We start from the raw sequence: 21,740 nt of genomic DNA, 5'->3' as shown, positions 1-21,740 counted from the left end.
CTTCCCAGGCTGCAGCGCTGCGCGGGGTATGAGTAACGTTACCCATATCCGTAACACTGAGCGAGGCTTCCCAGGCTGCAGCGCTGCGCGGGGTATGAGTAATGTTACCCATATCACAGACACTGAGCGAGGCTTCCCAGGCTGCAACGCTGCGCGGGGTATGAGTAACGTTACCCATATCACTGACACTGAGCGAGGCTTCCCAGGCTGCAGCGCTGCGCGGGGTATGAGTAACGTTACCCATATCACTGACACTGAGCGAGGCTTCCCAGGCTGCAGCACTGCGCGGGGTATGAGTAACGTTACCCATATCCGTGACACTGAGCGAGGCTTCCCAGGCTGCAGCGCTGCGCGGGGTATGAGTAACGTTACCCATATCTGTGAGACTGAGCGAGGCTTCCCAGGCTGCAGCGCTGCGCGGGGTATGAGTAACGTTACCCATATCCGTGACACTGAGCGAGGCTTCCCAGGCTGCAGCACTGCGCGGGGTATGAGTAACGTTACCCATATCCGTGACACTGAGCGAGGCTTCCCAGGCTGCAGCGCTGCACGGGGTATGAGTAACGTTACCCATATCACTGACACTGAGCGAGGCTTCCCAGGCTGCAGCGCTGCGCGGGGTATGAGTAACGTTACCCATATCACTGATACTGAGCGAGGCTTCCCAGGCTGCAGCACTGCGCGGGGTATGAGTAACGTTACCCATATCCGTGACACTGAGCGAGGCTTCCCAGGCTACAGCACTGCGCGGGGTATGAGTAACGTTACCCATATCACTGACACTGAGCGAGGCTTCCCAGGCTGCAGCGCTGCGCAGGGTATGAGTAACGTTACCCATATCACTGATACTGAGCGAGGCTTCCCAGGCTGCAGCGCTGCGTGGGGTATGAGTAACGTTACCCATATCACTGACACTGAGCGAGGCTTCCCAGGCTGCAGCGCTGCGCGGGGTATGAGTAACGTTACCCATATCACTGATACTGAGCGAGGCTTCCCAGGCTGCAGCGCTGCGCGGGGTATGAGTAACGTTACCCATATCACTGACACCGAGCGAGGCTTCCCAGGCTGCAGCTCTGCGCGGGGTATGAGTAACGTTACCCATATCCGTGACACTGAGCGAGGCTTCCCAGGCTGCAGCGTTGCGCGGGGTATGAGTAACGTTACCCATATCACTGACACTGAGCGAGGCTTCCCAGGCTGCAGCACTGCGTGGGGTATGAGTAACGTTACCCATATCACTGACACTGAGCGAGGCTTCCCAGGCTGCAGCGCTGCGCGGGGTATGAGTAACGTTACCCATATCCGTGACACTGAGCGAGGCTTCCCAGGCTGCAGCACTGCGTGGGGTATGAGTAACGTTACCCATATCACTGACACTGAGCGAGGCTTCCCAGGCTGCAGCACTGCGCGGGGTATGAGTAACGTTACCCATATCCGTGACACTGAGCGAGGCTTCCCAGGCTGCAGCGCTGCGCGGGGTATGAGTAACGTTACCCATATCCGTGATACTGCGCGAGGCTTCCCAGGCTGCAGCACTGCGCGGGGTATGAGTAACGTTACCCATATCACTGACACTGAGCGAGGCTTCCCAGGCTGCAGCGCTGCGCGGGGTATGAGTAACGTTACCCATATCACTGACACTGAGCGAGGTATGAGTAACGTTACCCATATCACTGACACTGAGCGAGGTATGAGTAACGTTACCCATATCCGTGACACTGAGCGAGGCTTCCCAGGCTGCAGCGCTGCGCGGGGTATGAGTAACATTACCCATATCCGTGATACTGAGCGAGGCTTCCCAGGCTGCAGCACTGCGCGGGGTATGAGTAACTTTACCCATATCACTGACACTGAGCGAGGCTTCCCAGGCTGCAGCACTGCGCGGGGTATGAGTAATGTTACACATATCCGTGACACTGAGCGAGGCTTCCCAGGCTGCAGCACAGCGCGGGGTATGAGTAACGTTACCCATATCCGTGATACTGAGCAAGGCTTCCCAGGCTGCAGCGCTGCGCGGGGTATGAGTAACATTACCCATATCCGTTACACTGATGGAGGCTTCCCAGGCTGCAGCGCTGCGCGGGGTATGAGTAACGTTACCCATATCTGTGAGACTGAGCGAGGCTTCCCCGGCTGCAGCGCTGCGCGGGGTATGAGTAACGTTACCCATATCCGTGACACTGAGCGAGGCTTCCCAGGCTGCAGCGCTGCGCGGGGTATGAGTAACGTTACCCATATCCGTGACACTGAGCGAGGCTTCCCAGGCTGCAGCGCTGCGCGGGGTATGAGTAACGTTACCAATATCACTGACACTGAGCGAGGCTTCCCAGGCTGCAGCACTGCGCGGGGTATGAGTAACGTTACCCATATCACTGACACTGAGCGAGGCTTCCCAGGCTGCAGCGCTGCGCGGGGTATGAGTAACGTTACCCATATCCGTGACACTGAGCGAGGCTTCCCAGGCTGCAGCGCTGTGCGGGGTATGAGTAACGTTACCCATATCACTGACACTGAGCGAGGCTTCCCAGGCTGCAGCGCTGCGCGGGGTATGAGTAACATTACCCATATCCGTGATACTGAGCGAGGCTTCCCAGGCTGCAGCACTGCGCGGGGTATGAGTAACGTTACCCATATCACTGATACTGAGCGAGGCTTCCCAGGCTGCAGCGCTGCGCGGGGTATGAGTAACATTACCCATATCCGTGACACTGAGCGAGGCTTCCCAGGCTGCAGCGCTGCGCGGGGTATGAGTAACGTTACCCATATCCGTGACACTGAGCGAGGCTTCCCAGGCTGCACCGCTGCGTGGGGTATGAGTAACGTTACCCATATCTGTGAGACTGAGCGAGGCTTCCCAGGCTGCAGCGCTGCGCGGGGTATGAGTAACGTTACCCATATCCGTGATACTGAGCGAGGCTTCCCAGGCTGCAGCGCTGCGCGGGGTATGAGTAACATTACCCATATCCGTGACACTGAGCGAGGCTTCCCAGGCTGCAGCACTGCGCGGGGTATGAGTAACGTTACCCATATCACTGACACTGAGCGAGGCTTCCCAGGCTGCAGCGCTGCGCGGGGTATGAGTAACGTTACCCATATCCGTGACACTGAGCGAGGCTTCCCAGGCTGCAGCACTGCGCGGGGTATGAGTAACGTTACCCATATCACTGAGCGAGGCTTCCCAGGCTGCAGCACTGCGCGGGGTATGAGTAACGTTACCCATATCACTGACACTGAGCGAGGCTTCCCAGGCTGCAGCACTGCGCGGGGTATGAGTAACGTTACCCATATCACTGACACTGAGCGAGGCTTCCCAGGCTGCCGCACTGCGCGGGGTATGAGTAACGTTACCCATATCACTGACACTGAGCGAGGCTTCCCAGGCTGCAGCGCTGCGCGGGATATGAGTAACGTTACCCATATCACTGACACTGAGCGAGGCTTCCCAGGCTGCAGCGCTGCGCGGGGTATGAGTAACGTTACCCATATCACTGACACTGAGCGAGGCTTCCCAGGCTGCAGCGCTGCGCGGGGTATGAGTAACGTTACCCATATCACTGACACTGAGCGAGGCTTCCCAGGCTGCAGCACTGCGCGGGGTATGAGTAACGTTACCCATATCCGTGACACTGAGCGAGGCTTCCCAGGCTGCAGCGCTGCGCGGGGTATGAGTAACGTTACTATATCCGTAACACTGAGCGAGGCTTCCCAGGCTGCAGCACTGCGCGGGGTATGAGTAACGTTACCCATATCACTGACACTGAGCGAGGCTTCCCAGGCTGCAGCGCTGCGCGGGGTATGAGTAACGTTACCCATATCACTGACACTGCGCGAGGCTTCCCAGGCTGCAGCGCTGCGCGGGGTATGAGTAACGTTACCCATATCCGTGACACTGAGCGAGGCTTCCCAGGCTGCAGCGCTGCGCGGGGTATGAGTAACGTTACCCATATACGTGACAGTGAGCGAGGCTTCCCAGGCTGCAGCGCTGCGCGGGGTATGAGTAACGTTACTATTTCCGTAACACTGCGCGAGGCATCCCAGGCTGCAGCGCTGCGTGGGGTATGAGTAACGTTACCCATATCACTGACACTGAGCGAGGCTTCCCAGGCTGCAGCGCTGCGCGGGGTATGAGTAACGTTACCCATATCCGTGATACTGAGCGAGGCTTCCCAGGATGCAGCACTGCGCGGGGTATCAGTAACGTTACCCATATCCGTGATACTGAGCGAGGCTTCCCAGGCTGCAGCACTGCGCGGGGTATGAGTAACGTTACCCATATCCCTGACACTGAGCGAGGCTTTCCAGGCTGCAGCACTGCGCGGGGTATGAGTAACGTTACCCATATCACTGACACTGAGCGAGGCTTCCCAGGCTGCAGCACTGCGCGGGGTATGAGTAATGTTACCCATACCCGTGACACTGAGCGAGGCTTCCCAGGCTGCAGCACTGCGCGGGGTATGAGTAACGTTACCCATATCACTGACACTGAGCGAGGCTTCCCAGGCTGCAGCACTACGCGGGGTATGAGTAACGTTACCCATATCACTGACACTGAGCGAGGCTTCCCAGGCTGCAGCACTGCACGGGGTATGAGTAACGTTACCCATATCCGTGACACTGAGCGAGGCTTCCCAGGCTGCAGCACTGCACGGGGTATGAGTAACGTTACCCATATCACTGACACTGAGCGAGGCTTCCCAGGCTGCAGCACTGCGCGGGGTATGAGTAACGTTACCCATATCACTGACACCGAGCGAGGCTTCCCAGGCTGCAGCGCTGCGCGGGGTATGAGTAACGTTACCCATATCCGTAACACTGCGCGAGGCTTCCCAGGCTGCAGCACTGCACGGGGTATGAGTAACGTTACCCATATCACTGACACTGAGCGAGACTTCCCAGGCTGCAGCGCTGCGCGGGGTATGAGTAACGTTACCCATATCCGTGACACTGAGCGAGGCTTCCCAGGCTGCAGCACTCCGCGGGGTATGAGTAACGTTACCCATATCCGTGAGACTGAGCGAGGCTTCCCAGGCTGCAGCGCTGCGCGGGGTATGAGTAACGTTACTATATCCGTAACACTGAGCGAGGCTTCCCAGGCTGCAGCGCTGCGCGGGGTATGAGTAACGTTACACATATCCGTGACACTGAGCGAGGCTTCCCAGGCTGCAGCACTGCGCGGGGTATGAGTAACATTACCCATATCACTGACACTGAGCGAGGCTTCCCAGGCTGCAGCACTGCGCGGGGTATGAGTAACGTTACCCATATCCGTGACACTGAGCGAGGCTTCCCAGGATGCAGCGCTGCGCGGGGTATGAGTAACGTTACCCATATCACTGACACTGAGCGAGGCTTCCCAGGCTGCAGCGCTGAGCGGGGTATGAGTAACGTTACCCATATCACTGACACTGAGCGAGGCTTCCCAGGCTGCAGCGCTGCCCGGGGTATGAGTAACGTTACCCATATCACTGACACTGAGTGAGACTTCCCAGGCTGCAGCGCTGCGCGGGGTATGAGTAATGTTACCCATATCCATATCACTGAGCGAGGCTTCCCAGGCTGCAGCGCTGCGCGGGGTATGAGTAACGTTACCCATATCACTGACACTGAGCGAGGCTTCCCAGGCTGCAGCGCTGCGCGGGGTATGAGTAACATTACCCATATCACTGACACTGAGCGAGGCTTCCCAGGCTGCAGCACTGCGCGGGGTATGAGTAACGTGACCCATATCCGTGACACTGAGCGAGGCTTCCCAGGCTGCAACGCTGCGCGGGGTATGAGTAACGTTACTATATCCGTAACACTGAGCGAGGCTTCCCAGGCTGCAGCACTGCGCGGGGTATGAGTAACGTTACCCATATCACTGACACTGAGCGAGGCTTCCCAGGCTGCAGCACTGCGCGGGGTATGAGTAACGTTACCCATATCACTGACACTGAGCAAGGCTTCCCAGGCTGCAGCACTGCGCGGGGTATGAGTAACGTTACCCATATCACTGACACTGAGCGAGGCTTCCCAGGCTGCAGCGCTGCGCGGGGTATGAGTAACATTACCCATATCCGTGACACTGAGCGAGGCTTCCCAGGCTGCAGCGCTGCGCGGGGTATGAGTAACGTTACCCATATCCGTGACACTGAGCGAGGCTTCCCAGGCTGCAGCGCTGCGCAGGGTATGAGTAACGTTACCCATATCACTGACACTGAGCGAGGCTTCCCAGGCTGCAACGCTGCGCGGGGTATGAGTAATGTTACCCATATCACTGACACTGAGCGAGGCTTCCCAGGCTGCAGCGCTGCGCGGGGTATGAGTAATGTTACCCATATCCGTGATACTGAGCGATGCTTCCCAGGCTGCAGCGCTGCGCGGGGTATGAGTAACGTTACCCATATCACTGACACTGAGCGAGGCTTCCCAGGCTGCAGCACTGCGCGGGGTATGAGTAACGTTACCCATATCCGTGATACTGAGCGAGGCTTCCCAGGCTGCAGCACTGCGCGGGGTATGAGTAACGTTACCCATATCCGTGACACTGAGCGAGGCTTCCCAGGCTGCAGCACTGCGCGGGATATGAGTAACGTTACCCATATCCGTGATACTGAGCGAGGCTTCCCAGGCTGCAGCGCTGCGCGGGGTATGAGTAACGTTACCCATATCCGTGACACTGAGCGAGTCTTCCCAGGCTGCAGCGCTGCGCGGGGTATGAGTAACGTTACCCATATCCGTGACACTGAGCGAGGCTTCCCAGGCTGCAGCACTGCGCGGGGTATGAGTAACGTTACCCATATCACTGACACTGAGCGAGGCTTCCCAGGCTGCAGCGCTGTGCGGGGTATGAGTAACGTTACCCATATCCGTGACACTGAGCAAGGCTTCCCAGGCTGCAGCGCTGCGCGGGGTATGAGTAACGTTACCCATATCCGTGACACTGAGCGAGGCTTTCCAGGCTGCAGCACTGCGCGGGGTATGAGTAACGTTACCCATATCCATGATACTGAGCGAGGCTTCCCAGGCTGCAGCGCTGCGCGGGGTATGAGTAACGTTACCCATATCACTGACACTGAGCGAGGCTTCCCAGGCTGCAGCACTGCGCGGGGTATGAGTAACGTTACCCAATTCCGTGACACTGAGCGAGGCTTCCCAGGCTGCAGCGCTGCGCGGGGTATGAGTAACGTTACCCATATCACTGACACTGAGCGAGGCTTCTCAGGCTGCAGCGCTGCGCGGGGTATGAGGTCCGTTACCCATATCACTGACACTGAGCGAGCCTTCCCAGGCTGCAGCGCTGCGCGGGGTAGGAGTAACGTTACCCATATCACTGACACTGAGCGAGGCTTCCCAGGCTGCAGCACTCCGCGGGGTATGAGTAACGTTACCCATATCACTGACACTGAGCGAGGCTTCCCAGGCTGCAGCGCTGCGCGGGGTATGAGTAACGTTACCCATATCCGTGACACCGAGCGAGGCTTCCCAGGCTGCAGCGCTGCGCGGGGTATGAGTAACGTTACCCATATCACTGACACTGAGCGAGGCTTCCCAGGCTGCAGCGCTGCGCGGGGTATGAGTAACGTTACCCATATCACTGACACTGAGCGAGGCTTCCCAGGCTGCAGCGCTGCGCGGGGTATGAGTAACGTTACCCATATCCGTGACACTGAGCGAGGCTTCCCAGGCTGCAGCGCTGCGCGGGGTATGAGTAACGTTACCCATATCCGTGACACTGAGCGAGGCTTCCCAGGCTGCAGCGCTGCGCGGGGTATGAGTAACGTTACCCATATCACTGACACTGAGCGCGGCTTCCCAGGCTGCAGCGCTGCGCGGGGTATGAGTAACGTTACCCATATCACTGACACTGAGCGAGGCTTCCCAGGCTGCAGCACTGCGCGGGATATGAGTAACGTTACCCATATCCGTGACACTGAGCGAGGCTTCCCAGGCTGCAGCGCTGCGCGGGGTATGAGTAACGTTACCCATATCACTGACACTGAGCGCGGCTTCCCAGGCTGCAGCGCTGCGCGGGGTATGAGTAACGTTACCCATATCACTGACACTGAGCGAGGCTTCCCAGGCTGCAGCGCTGCGCGGGGTATGAGTAACGTTACCCATATCACTGACACTGAGCGAGACTTCCCAGGCTGCAGCGCTGCGCGGGGTATGAGTAACGTTACCCATATCCGTGACACTGAGCGAGGCTTCCCAGGCTGCAACGCTGCGCGGGGTATGAGTAATGTTACCCATATCCGTGACACTGAGCGAGGCTTCCCAGGCTGCAGCGCTGCGCGGGGTATGATTAATGTTACCCATATCCGTGACACTGAGCGAGGCTTCCCAGGCTGCAGCGCTGCGCGGGGTATGAGTAACGTTACCTATATCACTGACACTGAGCGAGGCTTCCCAGGCTGCAGCGCTGCGCGGGGTATGAGTAACGTTACCCATATCACTGACACTGAGCGAGGCTTCCCAGGCTGCAGCGCTGCGCGGGGTATGAGTAACGTTACCCATATCACTGACACTGAGCGAGGCTTCCCAGGCTGCAACGCTGCGCGGGGTATGAGTAACGTTACCCATATCACTGACACTGAGCGAGGCTTCCCAGGCTGCAGCGCTGCGCGGGGTATGAGTAACGTTACCCATATCACTGACACTGAGCGAGGCTTCCCAGGCTGCAGCGCTGCGCGGGGTATGAGTAACATTACCCATATCACTGACACTGAGCGAGGCTTCCCAGGCTGCAGCGCTGCGCGGGGTATGAGTAACATTACCCATATCCGTGACACTGAGCGAGGCTTCCCAGGCTGCAGCGCTGCGCGGGGTATGAGTAACGTTACCCATATCCGTGATACTGAGCGAGGCTTCCTAGGCTGCAGCGCTGTGCGGAGTATGAGTAACGTTACCCATATCCGTGATACTGCGCGAGGCTTCCCAGGCTGCGACACTGCACGGGGTATGAGTAACGTTACCCATATCCGTGACACTGAGCGAGACTTCCCAGGCTGCAGCGCTGCGCGGGGTATGAGTAATGTTACCCATATCCGTAACACTGAGCGAGGCTTCCCAGGCTGCAGCACTGCGCGGGGTATGAGTAACGTTACCCATATCCGTGATACTGAGCGAGGCTTCCCAGGCTGCAGCACTGCGCGGGGTATGAGTAACGTTACCCATATCCGTGACACTGAGCGAGACTTCCCAGGCTGCAGCGCTGCGCGGGGTATGAGTAACGTTACCCATATCCGTGATACTGAGCGAGGCTTCCCAGGCTGCAGCGCTGCGCGGGGTATGAGTAACGTTACCCATATCCGTGACACTGAGCGAGGCTTCCCAGGCTGCAGCACTGCGCGGGGTATGAGTAATGTTACCCATATCACTGACACTGAGCGAGGCTTCCCAGGCTGCAGCGCTGCGCGGGGTATGAGTAATGTTACCTATATCCGTAACACTGAGCGAGGCTTCCCAGGCTGCAGCGCTGCGCGGGGTATGAGTAACGTTACTATATCCGTAACACTGAGCGAGGCTTCCCAGGCTGCAGCGCTGCGCGGGGTATGAGTAACGTTACCCATATCACTGACACTGAGCGAGGCTTCCCAGGCTGCAGCGCTGCGCAGGGTATGAATAACGTTACCCATATCCGTGACACTGAGCGAGGCTTCAAAGGCTGCAGCACTGCGCGGGGTATGAGTAACGTTACCCATATCACTGACACTGAGCGAGGCTTCCCAGGCTGCAGCGCTGCGCGGGGTATGAATAACGTTACCCATATCCGTGACACTGAGCGAGGCTTCCCAGGCTGCAGCACTGCGTGGGGTATGAGTAACGTTACCTATATCACTGACACTGAGCGAGGCTTCCCAGGCTGCAGCGCTGCGCGGGGTATGAGTAACGTTACCCATATCCGTGACACTGAGCGAGGCTTCCCAGGCTGCAGCGCTGCGCGGGGTATGAGTAACATTACCCATATCACTGACACTGAGCGAGGCTTCCCAGGCTGCAACGCTGCGCGGGGTATGAGTAATGTTACCCATATCCGTGACACTGAGCGAGGCTTCCCAGGCTGCAGCGCTGCGCGGGGTATGAGTAACGTTACCCATATCCGTGACACTGAGCGAGGCTTCCCAGGCAGCAACGCTGCGCGGGGTATGAGTAATGTTACCCATATCCGTGACACTGAGCGAGGCTTCCCAGGCTGCAGCGCTGCGCGGGGTATGAGTAACGTTACCCATATCACTGACACTGAGCGAGGCTTCCCAGGCTGCAACGCTGCGCGGGGTATGAGTAACGTTACCCATATCACTGATACTGAGCGAGGCTTCCCAGGCTGCAGCACTGCGCGGGGTATGAGTAACGTTATCCATATCCGTGACACTGAGCGAGGCTTCCCAGGCTGCAGCGCTGCGCGGGGTATGAGTAACGTTACCCATATCACTGACACTGAGCGAGGCTTCCCAGGCTGCAGCACTGCGCGGGGTATGAGTAACGTTACCCATATCACTGACACTGAGCGAGGCTTCCCAGGCTGCAGCACTGCGCGGGGTATGAGTAACGTTACCCATATCACTGACACTGAGCGAGGCTTACCAGGCTGCAGCGCTGCGCGGGGTATGAGTAACGTTACCCATATCCGTGACACTGAGCGAGGCTTAACAGGCTGCAGCGCTGCGCGGGGTATGAGTAACGTTACCCATATCACTGACACTGAGCGAGACTTCCCAGGCTGCAGCACTGCGCAGGGTATGAGTAACGTTACCCATATCAGGTCATTACACTCTGCTCATATTACTCGACCTCTCTGCAGCATTTGACACAGTGGACCACCCTCTTCTCCTTCACATTCTCCATACTCTTGGTATTCGGAACAAAGCTCTATCCTGGATCTCTTCTTACCTCTCCCATCGTACTTTTAGTGTCTCTTCTGCTAACACCTCCTCCTCCTCTATTGATCTCTCTGTGGGGGTACCCCAGGCTCTGTCCTGGGACCTCTTCTCTTTTCTCTGTACACACTCTCTCTAGGTGACCCAATAACATCTTTTGGGTTTAAATATCACCTCTATGCTGACGACACACAAATATACTTTTCAACACCTGACCTTACACCTGCTGTACAAACCAAAGTTTCTGAATGTCTCTCTGCTATATCATCCTGGATGGCCATCCGCCGCCTTAAACTCAACATGGCTAAAACAGAGCTCCTCATACTTCCTCCCAAACCTGGCCCTACTACCTCCTTCCACATTACTGTTGGAACTACGATCATTCACCCAGTAGCCCAAGCACGCTGTCTAGGGGTCACACTCGACTCCTCTCTCACATTCGCCTCTCACATTCAAAACATTTCTAAAACCTGTCGCTTTTTCCTTCGCAATATAACTAAGATTCGCCTTTTCCTCTGTTGCTCGACTGCTAAAACTCTGACTCAGGCCCTCATTCTCTCCCGTCTTGATTACTGTAACCTCCTGCTGTCCGGCCTTCCTGCCTCTCACCTGTCTCCCCTACAATCTATCCTAAACGCTGCTGTCAGAATCACTCTACTCTTTCCTAGATCTGTCTCAGCATCTCCCCTCATGAAAACCCTCTCCTGGCTTCCGATCAAATCCCGCATCTCACACTCCATTCTTCTCCTCACTTTTAAAGCTTTACACTCTTCTGCCCCTCCTTACATCTCAGCCCTAATTTCTCGTTATGCACCATCCAGACTCTTGCGTTCTTCTCAAGGATGTCTTCTTTCTACCCCCTTTGTATCTAAAGCCCTCTCCCGCCTTAAACCTTTCTCACTTTCTGCCCCACACCTCTGGAATGCCCTTCCCCTCAGTACCCGACTAGCACCCTCTCTATCCACCTTTAAGACCCACCTTAAGACACACTTGCTTAAAGAAGCATATGAATAGCACTGTGGATATTCTGAACACATGATACATAAAGCTTGGCCCCCTGCAGACGCACTTACCAGAACTCCCTCCTACTGTCTCTGTACGTTCTCCCTACCTACCAATTAGACTGTAAGCTCCTCGGGGCAGGGACTCCTCTTCCGAAATGTTACTTTTATGTCTAAAGCACTTATTCCCATGATCTGTTATTTATATTATCTGTTATTTATTTGATTACCCCATGTATTACTACTGTGAAGCGCAATGTACATTAATGGCGCTATATAAATAAAGACATACAATACAATACAATATCCGTGACACTGCGCGGGGTATGAGTAACGTTACCCATATCACTGACACTGAGCGAGGCTTCCCAGGCTGCAGCACTGCGCGGGGTATGAGTAACGTTACCCATATCCGTGACACTGAGCGAGGCTTCCCAGGCTGCAGCGCTGCGCGGGGTATGAGTAACGTTACCCATATCCGTGATACTGAGCGAGGCTTCCTAGGCTGCAGCGCTGTGCGGAGTATGAGTAACGTTACCCATATCCGTGATACTGCGCGAGGCTTCCCAGGCTGCGACACTGCACGGGGTATGAGTAACGTTACCCATATCCGTGACACTGAGCGAGACTTCCCAGGCTGCAGCGCTGCGCGGGGTATGAGTAATGTTACCCATATCCGTAACACTGAGCGAGGCTTCCCAGGCTGCAGCACTGCGCGGGGTATGAGTAACGTTACCCATATCCGTGATACTGAGCGAGGCTTCCCAGGCTGCAGCACTGCGCGGGGTATGAGTAACGTTACCCATATCCGTGACACTGAGCGAGACTTCCCAGGCTGCAGCGCTGCGCGGGGTATGAGTAACGTTACCCATATCCGTGATACTGAGCGAGGCTTCCCAGGCTGCAGCGCTGCGCGGGGTATGAGTAACGTTACCCATATCCGTGACACTGAGCGAGGCTTCCCAGGCTGCAGCACTGCGCGGGGTATGAGTAATGTTACCCATATCACTGACACTGAGCGAGGCTTCCCAGGCTGCAGCGCTGCGCGGGGTATGAGTAATGTTACCTATATCCGTAACACTGAGCGAGGCTTCCCAGGCTGCAGCGCTGCGCGGGGTATGAGTAACGTTACTATATCCGTAACACTGAGCGAGGCTTCCCAGGCTGCAGCGCTGCGCGGGGTATGAGTAACGTTACCCATATCACTGACACTGAGCGAGGCTTCCCAGGCTGCAGCGCTGCGCAGGGTATGAATAACGTTACCCATATCCGTGACACTGAGCGAGGCTTCAAAGGCTGCAGCACTGCGCGGGGTATGAGTAACGTTACCCATATCACTGACACTGAGCGAGGCTTCCCAGGCTGCAGCGCTGCGCGGGGTATGAATAACGTTACCCATATCCGTGACACTGAGCGAGGCTTCCCAGGCTGCAGCACTGCGTGGGGTATGAGTAACGTTACCTATATCACTGACACTGAGCGAGGCTTCCCAGGCTGCAGCGCTGCGCGGGGTATGAGTAACGTTACCCATATCCGTGACACTGAGCGAGGCTTCCCAGGCTGCAGCGCTGCGCGGGGTATGAGTAACATTACCCATATCACTGACACTGAGCGAGGCTTCCCAGGCTGCAACGCTGCGCGGGGTATGAGTAATGTTACCCATATCCGTGACACTGAGCGAGGCTTCCCAGGCTGCAGCGCTGCGCGGGGTATGAGTAACGTTACCCATATCCGTGACACTGAGCGAGGCTTCCCAGGCAGCAACGCTGCGCGGGGTATGAGTAATGTTACCCATATCCGTGACACTGAGCGAGGCTTCCCAGGCTGCAGCGCTGCGCGGGGTATGAGTAACGTTACCCATATCACTGACACTGAGCGAGGCTTCCCAGGCTGCAACGCTGCGCGGGGTATGAGTAACGTTACCCATATCACTGATACTGAGCGAGGCTTCCCAGGCTGCAGCACTGCGCGGGGTATGAGTAACGTTATCCATATCCGTGACACTGAGCGAGGCTTCCCAGGCTGCAGCGCTGCGCGGGGTATGAGTAACGTTACCCATATCACTGACACTGAGCGAGGCTTCCCAGGCTGCAGCACTGCGCGGGGTATGAGTAACGTTACCCATATCACTGACACTGAGCGAGGCTTCCCAGGCTGCAGCACTGCGCGGGGTATGAGTAACGTTACCCATATCACTGACACTGAGCGAGGCTTACCAGGCTGCAGCGCTGCGCGGGGTATGAGTAACGTTACCCATATCCGTGACACTGAGCGAGGCTTAACAGGCTGCAGCGCTGCGCGGGGTATGAGTAACGTTACCCATATCACTGACACTGAGCGAGACTTCCCAGGCTGCAGCACTGCGCAGGGTATGAGTAACGTTACCCATATCAGGTCATTACACTCTGCTCATATTACTCGACCTCTCTGCAGCATTTGACACAGTGGACCACCCTCTTCTCCTTCACATTCTCCATACTCTTGGTATTCGGAACAAAGCTCTATCCTGGATCTCTTCTTACCTCTCCCATCGTACTTTTAGTGTCTCTTCTGCTAACACCTCCTCCTCCTCTATTGATCTCTCTGTGGGGGTACCCCAGGCTCTGTCCTGGGACCTCTTCTCTTTTCTCTGTACACACTCTCTCTAGGTGACCCAATAACATCTTTTGGGTTTAAATATCACCTCTATGCTGACGACACACAAATATACTTTTCAACACCTGACCTTACACCTGCTGTACAAACCAAAGTTTCTGAATGTCTCTCTGCTATATCATCCTGGATGGCCATCCGCCGCCTTAAACTCAACATGGCTAAAACAGAGCTCCTCATACTTCCTCCCAAACCTGGCCCTACTACCTCCTTCCACATTACTGTTGGAACTACGATCATTCACCCAGTAGCCCAAGCACGCTGTCTAGGGGTCACACTCGACTCCTCTCTCACATTCGCCTCTCACATTCAAAACATTTCTAAAACCTGTCGCTTTTTCCTTCGCAATATAACTAAGATTCGCCTTTTCCTCTGTTGCTCGACTGCTAAAACTCTGACTCAGGCCCTCATTCTCTCCCGTCTTGATTACTGTAACCTCCTGCTGTCCGGCCTTCCTGCCTCTCACCTGTCTCCCCTACAATCTATCCTAAACGCTGCTGTCAGAATCACTCTACTCTTTCCTAGATCTGTCTCAGCATCTCCCCTCATGAAAACCCTCTCCTGGCTTCCGATCAAATCCCGCATCTCACACTCCATTCTTCTCCTCACTTTTAAAGCTTTACACTCTTCTGCCCCTCCTTACATCTCAGCCCTAATTTCTCGTTATGCACCATCCAGACTCTTGCGTTCTTCTCAAGGATGTCTTCTTTCTACCCCCTTTGTATCTAAAGCCCTCTCCCGCCTTAAACCTTTCTCACTTTCTGCCCCACACCTCTGGAATGCCCTTCCCCTCAGTACCCGACTAGCACCCTCTCTATCCACCTTTAAGACCCACCTTAAGACACACTTGCTTAAAGAAGCATATGAATAGCACTGTGGATATTCTGAACACATGATACATAAAGCTTGGCCCCCTGCAGACGCACTTACCAGAACTCCCTCCTACTGTCTCTGTACGTTCTCCCTACCTACCAATTAGACTGTAAGCTCCTCGGGGCAGGGACTCCTCTTCCGAAATGTTACTTTTATGTCTAAAGCACTTATTCCAATGATCTGTTATTTATATTATCTGTTATTTATTTGATTACCCCATGTATTACTACTGTGAAGCGCTATGTACATTAATGGCGCTATATAAATAAAGACATACAATACAATATCCGTGACACTGCGCGGGGTATGAGTAACGTTACCCATATCACTGACACTGAGCGAGGCTTCCCAGGCTGCAGCGCTGCGCGGGGTATGAGTAACGTTACCCATATCACTGACACTGAGCGAGGCTTCCCAGGCTGCAGCACTGCGCGGGGTATGAGTAACGTTACCCATATCACTGACACTGAGCGAGGCTTCCCAGGCTGCAGCGCTGCGCGGGGTATGAGTAACGTTACCCATATCACTGACACTGAGCGAGGCTTCCCAGGCTGCAGCACTGCGTGGGGTATGAGTAACGTTACCTATATCACTGACACTGAGCGAGGCTTCCCAGGCTGCAGCGCTGCGCGGGGTATGAGTAACGTTACCCATATCCGTGACACTGAGCGAGGCTTCCCAGGCTGCAGCGCTGCGCGGGGTATGAGTAACGTTACCCATATCACTGACACTGAGCGAGGCTTCCCAGGCTGCAACGCTGCGCGGGGTATGAGTAATGTTACCCATATCCGTGACACTGAGCAAGGCTTCCCAGGCTGCAGCGCTGCGCGGGGTATGAGTAACGTTATCCATATCACTGACACTGAGCGAGGCTTCCCAGGCTGCAACGCTGCGCGGGGTATGAGTAATGTTACCCATATCCGTGACACTGAGCGAGGCTTCCCAGGCTGCAGCGCTGCGCGGGGTATGAGTAACGTTACCCATATCACTGACACTGAGCGAGGCTTCCAAGGCTGCAGCACTGCGTGGGGTATGAGTAACGTTACCCATATCACTGACACTGAGCGAGGCTTCCCAGGCTGCAGCGCTGCGCGGGGTATGAGTAACGTTACCCATATCCGTGACACTGAGCGAGGCTTCCCAGGCTGCAGCGCTGCGCGGGGTATGAGTAACGTTACCCATATCCGTGACACTGAGCGAGGCTTCCCAGGCTGCAGCGCTGCGCGGGGTATGAGTAACGTTACCTATATCACTGACACTGAGCGAGGCTTCCCAGGCTGCAGCGCTGCGCGGGGTATGAGTAACGTTACCCATATCACTGACACTGAGCGAGGCTTCCCAGGCTGCAGCGCTGCGCGGGGTATGAGTAACATTACCCATATCACTGACACTGAGCGAGGCTTCCCAGGCTGCAGCGCTGCGCGGGGTATGAGTAACGTTACCCATATCACTGACACTGAGCGAGGCTTCCCAGGCTGCAGCGCTGCGCGGGGTATGAGTAACATTACCCATATCACTGACACTGAGCGAGGCTTCCCAGGCTGCAGCGCTGCGCGGGGTATGAGTAACGTTACCCATATCCGTGACACTGAGCGAGGCGTCCCAGGCTGCAGCGCTGCGCGGGGTATGAGTAACATTACCCATATCCGTGACACTGAGCGAGGCTTCCCAGGCTGCAGCGCTGCGCGGGGTATGAGTAACGTTACCCATATCACTGACACCGAGCGAGGCTTCCCAGGCTGCAGCGCTGTGCGGGGTATGAGTAACGTTACCCATATCACTGACACTGAGCGAGGCTTCCCAGGCTGCAGCGCTGCGCGGGGTATGAGTAACGTTACCCATATCACTGACACTGAGCGAGGCTTCCCAGGCTGCAGCGCTGCGCGGGGTATGAGTAACGTTACCCATATCACTGACACTGAGCGAGGCTTCCCAGGCTGCAGCACTGCGCGGGGTATGAGTAACGTTACCCATATCACTAACACTGAGCGAGGCTTCCCAGGCTGCAGCGCTGCGCGGGGTATGAGTAACGTTACCCATATCACTGACACTGAGCGAGGCTTCCCAGGCTGCAGCACTGCGCGGGGTATGAGTAACGTTACCCATATCCGTGACACTGAGCGAGGCTTCCCAGGCTGCAGCGCTGCGCGGGGTATGAGTAACATTACCCATATCACTGACACTGAGCGAGGCTTCCCAGGCTGCAGCGCTGCGCGGGGTATGAGTAACATTACCCATATCCGTGACACTGAGCGAGGCTTCCCAGGCTGCAGCGCTGCGCGGGGTATGAGTAACGTTACCCATATCCGTGATACTGAGCGAGGCTTCCCAGGCTGTAGCGCTGTGCGGGGTATGAGTAACGTTACCCATATCCGTGATACTGCGCGAGGCTTCCCAGGCTGCGACACTGCACGGGGTATGAGTAACGTTACCCATATCCGTGACACTGAGCGAGACTTCCCAGGCTGCAGCGCTGCGCGGGGTATGAGTAATGTTACCCATATCCGTAACACTGAGCGAGGCTTCCCAGGCTGCAGCACTGCGCGGGGTATGAGTAACGTTACCCATATCCGTGATACTGAGCGAGGCTTCCCAGGCTGCAGCACTGCGCGGGGTATGAGTAACGTTACCCATATCCGTGACACTGAGCGAGACTTCCCAGGCTGCAGCGCTGCGCGGGGTATGAGTAACGTTACCCATATCCGTGATACTGAGCGAGGCTTCCCAGGCTGCAGCACTGCGCGGGGTATGAGTAACGTTACCCATATCCGTAACACTGAGCGAGGCTTCCCAGGCGGCAGCACTGCGCGGGGTATGAGTAACGTTACCCATATCCGTGATACTGAGCGAGGCTTCCCAGGCTGCAGCGCTGCGCGGGGTATGAGTAACGTTACCCATATCCGTGACACTGAGCGAGGCTTCCCAGGCTGCAGCACTGCGCGGGGTATGAGTAATGTTACCCATATCACTGACACTGAGCGAGGCTTCCCAGGCTGCAGCGCTGCGCGGGGTATGAGTAATTACCCATATACGTAACACTGAGCGAGGCTTCCCAGGCTGCAGCGCTGCGCGGGGTATGAGTAACGTTACTATATCCGTAACACTAAGCGAGGCTTCCCAGGCTGCAGCGCTGCGCGGGGTATGAGTAACGTTACCCATATCACTGACACTGAGCGAGGCTTCCCAGGCTGCAGCACTGCGCGGGGTGTGAGTAACGTTACCCATATCACTGACACTGAGCGAGGCTTCCCAGGCTGCAGCGCTGCGCGGGGTATGAGTAACGTTACCCATATCCGTGACACTGAGCGAGGCTTCCCAGGCTGCAGCACAGCGCGGGGTATGAGTAACGTTACCCATATCCCTGACACTGAGCGAGGCTTCCCAGGCTGCAGCGCGGGGTATGAGTAACGTTACCCATATCACTGATACTGAGCGAGGCTTCCCAGGCTGCAGCACTGCGCGGGGTATGAGTAACATTACCCATATCTGTGACACTGAGCGAGGCTTCCCAGGCTGCAGCGCTGCGCGGGGTATGAGTAACGTTACCCATATCACTGACACTGAGCGAGGCTTCCCAGGCTGCAGCGCTGCGCGGGGTATGAGTAACGTTACCCATATCACTGACACTGAGCGAGGCTTCCCAGGCTGCAGCGCTGCACGGGGTATGAATAACGTTACCCATATCCGTGACACTGAGCGAGGCTTCCCAGGCTGCAGCACTGCGCGGGGTATGAGTAACGTTACCCATATCACTGACACTGAGCGAGGCTTCCCAGGCTGCAGCGCTGCGCAGGGTATGAGTAACGTTACCCATATCACTGACACTGAGCGAGGCTTACCAGGCTGCAGCGCTGCGCGGGGTATGAGTAACGTTACCCATATCCGTGACACTGAGCGAGGCTTAACAGGCTGCAGCGCTGCGCGGGGTATGAGTAACGTTACCCATATCACTGACACTGAGCGAGACTTCCCAGGCTGCAGCACTGCGCAGGGTATGAGTAACGTTACCCATATCAGGTCATTACACTCTGCTCATATTACTCGACCTCTCTGCAGCATTTGACACAGTGGACCACCCTCTTCTCCTTCACATTCTCCATACTCTTGGTATTCGGAACAAAGCTCTATCCTGGATCTCTTCTTACCTCTCCCATCGTACTTTTAGTGTCTCTTCTGCTAACACCTCCTCCTCCTCTATTGATCTCTCTGTGGGGGTACCCCAGGCTCTGTCCTGGGACTTCTTCTCTTTTCTCTGTACACACTCTCTCTAGGTGACCCAATAACATCTTTTGGGTTTAAATATCACCTCTATGCTGACGACACACAAATATACTTTTCAACACCTGACCTTACACCTGCTGTACAAACCAAAGTTTCTGAATGTCTCTCTGCTATATCATCCTGGATGGCCATCCGCCGCCTTAAACTCAACATGGCTAAAACAGAGCTCCTCATACTTCCTCCCAAACCTGGCCCTACTACCTCCTTCCACATTACTGTTGGAACTACGATCATTCACCCAGTAGCCCAAGCACGCTGTCTAGGGGTCACACTCGACTCCTCTCTCACATTCGCCTCTCACATTCAAAACATTTCTAAAACCTGTCGCTTTTTCCTTCGCAATATAACTAAGATTCGCCTTTTCCTCTGTTGCTCGACTGCTAAAACTCTGACTCAGGCCCTCATTCTCTCCCGTCTTGATTACTGTAACCTCCTGCTGTCCGGCCTTCCTGCCTCTCACCTGTCTCCCCTACAATCTATCCTAAACGCTGCTGTCAGAATCACTCTACTCTTTCCTAGATCTGTCTCAGCATCTCCCCTCATGAAAACCCTCTCCTGGCTTCCGATCAAATCCCGCATCTCACACTCCATTCTTCTCCTCACTTTTAAAGCTTTACACTCTTCTGCCCCTCCTTACATCTCAGCCCTAATTTCTCGTTATGCACCATCCAGACTCTTGCGTTCTTCTCAAGGATGTCTTCTTTCTACCCCCTTTGTATCTAAAGCCCTCTCCCGCCTTAAACCTTTCTCACTTTCTGCCCCACACCTCTGGAATGCCCTTCCCCTCAGTACCCGACTAGCACCCTCTCTATCCACCTTTAAGACCCACCTTAAGACACACTTGCTTAAAGAAGCATATGAATAGCACTGTGGATATTCTGAACACATGATACATAAAGCTTGGCCCCCTGCAGACGCACTTACCAGAACTCCCTCCTACTGTCTCTGTACGTTCTCCCTACCTACCAATTAGACTGTAAGCTCCTCGGGGCAGGGACTCCTCTTCCGAAATGTTACTTTTATGTCTAAAGCACTTATTCCCATGATCTGTTATTTATATTATCTGTTATTTATTTGATTACCCCATGTATTACTACTGTGAAGCGCTATGTACATTAATGGCGCTATATAAATAAAGACATACAATACAATACAATATCCGTGACACTGCGCGGGGTATGAGTAACGTTACCCATATCACTGACACTGAGCGAGGCTTCCCAGGCTGCAGCACTGCGCGGGGTATGAGTAACGTTACCCATATCCCTGACACTGAGCGCGGCTTCCCAGGCTGCAGCACTGCGCGGGGTATGAGTAACGTTACCCATATCACTGACACTGAGCGAGGCTTCCCAGGCTGCAGCACTGCGCGGGGTATGAGTAACGTTACCCATATCACTGACACTGAGCGAGGCTTCCCAGGCTGCAGCACTGCGCGGGGTATGAGTAACGTTACCCATATCCCTGACACTGAGCGAGGCTTCCCAGGCTGCAGCGCTGCGCGGGGTATGAGTAACGTTACCCATATCACTGACACTGAGCGAGGCTTCCCAGGCTGCAGCACTGCGCGGGGTATGAGTAACGTTACCCATATCACTGACACTGAGCGAGGCTTCCCAGGCTGCAGCGCTGCGCGGGGTATGAGTAACGTTACCCATATCACTGACACTGAGCGAGGCTTCCCAGGCTGCAGCACTGCGTGGGGTATGAGTAACGTTACCTATATCACTGACACTGCGCGAGGCTTCCCAGGCTGCAGCGCTGCGCGGGGTATGAGTAACGTTACCCTTATCCGTGACACTGAGCGAGGCTTCCCAGGCTGCAGCGCTGCGCGGGGTATGAGTAACGTTACCCATATCACTGAAACTGCGCGAGGCTTCCCAGGCTGCAGCGCTGCGCGGGGTATGAGTAACGTTACCCATATCACTGACACTGAGCGAGGCTTCCCAGGCTGCAGCACTGCGCGGCGTATGAGTAACGTTACCCATATCACTGACACTGAGCGAGGCTTCCCAGGCTGCAGCACTGCGTGGGGTATGAGTAACGTTACCCATATCACTGACACTGCGCGAGG

At 55.6% G+C, this 21,740-nt stretch overlaps 2 protein-coding genes across 7 annotated transcripts in view; one reads left to right on the top strand and one right to left on the bottom strand.

Annotated features, from left to right (window-relative positions):
* NPRL3 (NPR3 like, GATOR1 complex subunit) overlaps positions 1-21,740 on the top strand; it is a 374,812-nt gene that overhangs the window by 248,232 nt on the left and 104,840 nt on the right. The gene's annotated exons all lie outside the window — the stretch shown is intronic.
* Positions 1-21,740, bottom strand: part of GTF3C1 (general transcription factor IIIC subunit 1) — a 133,468-nt gene that overhangs the window by 110,728 nt on the left and 1,000 nt on the right. The window lies entirely within an intron of this gene.

Source organism: Ascaphus truei, chromosome 11 (genome assembly GCF_040206685.1).
Source record: "Ascaphus truei isolate aAscTru1 chromosome 11, aAscTru1.hap1, whole genome shotgun sequence".
Classification (NCBI taxonomy): Eukaryota; Metazoa; Chordata; class Amphibia; order Anura; family Ascaphidae; genus Ascaphus; species Ascaphus truei.
Note: the sequence above shows the minus strand (reverse complement) of the source record. Positions and strands in the feature narration are given on the sequence as shown.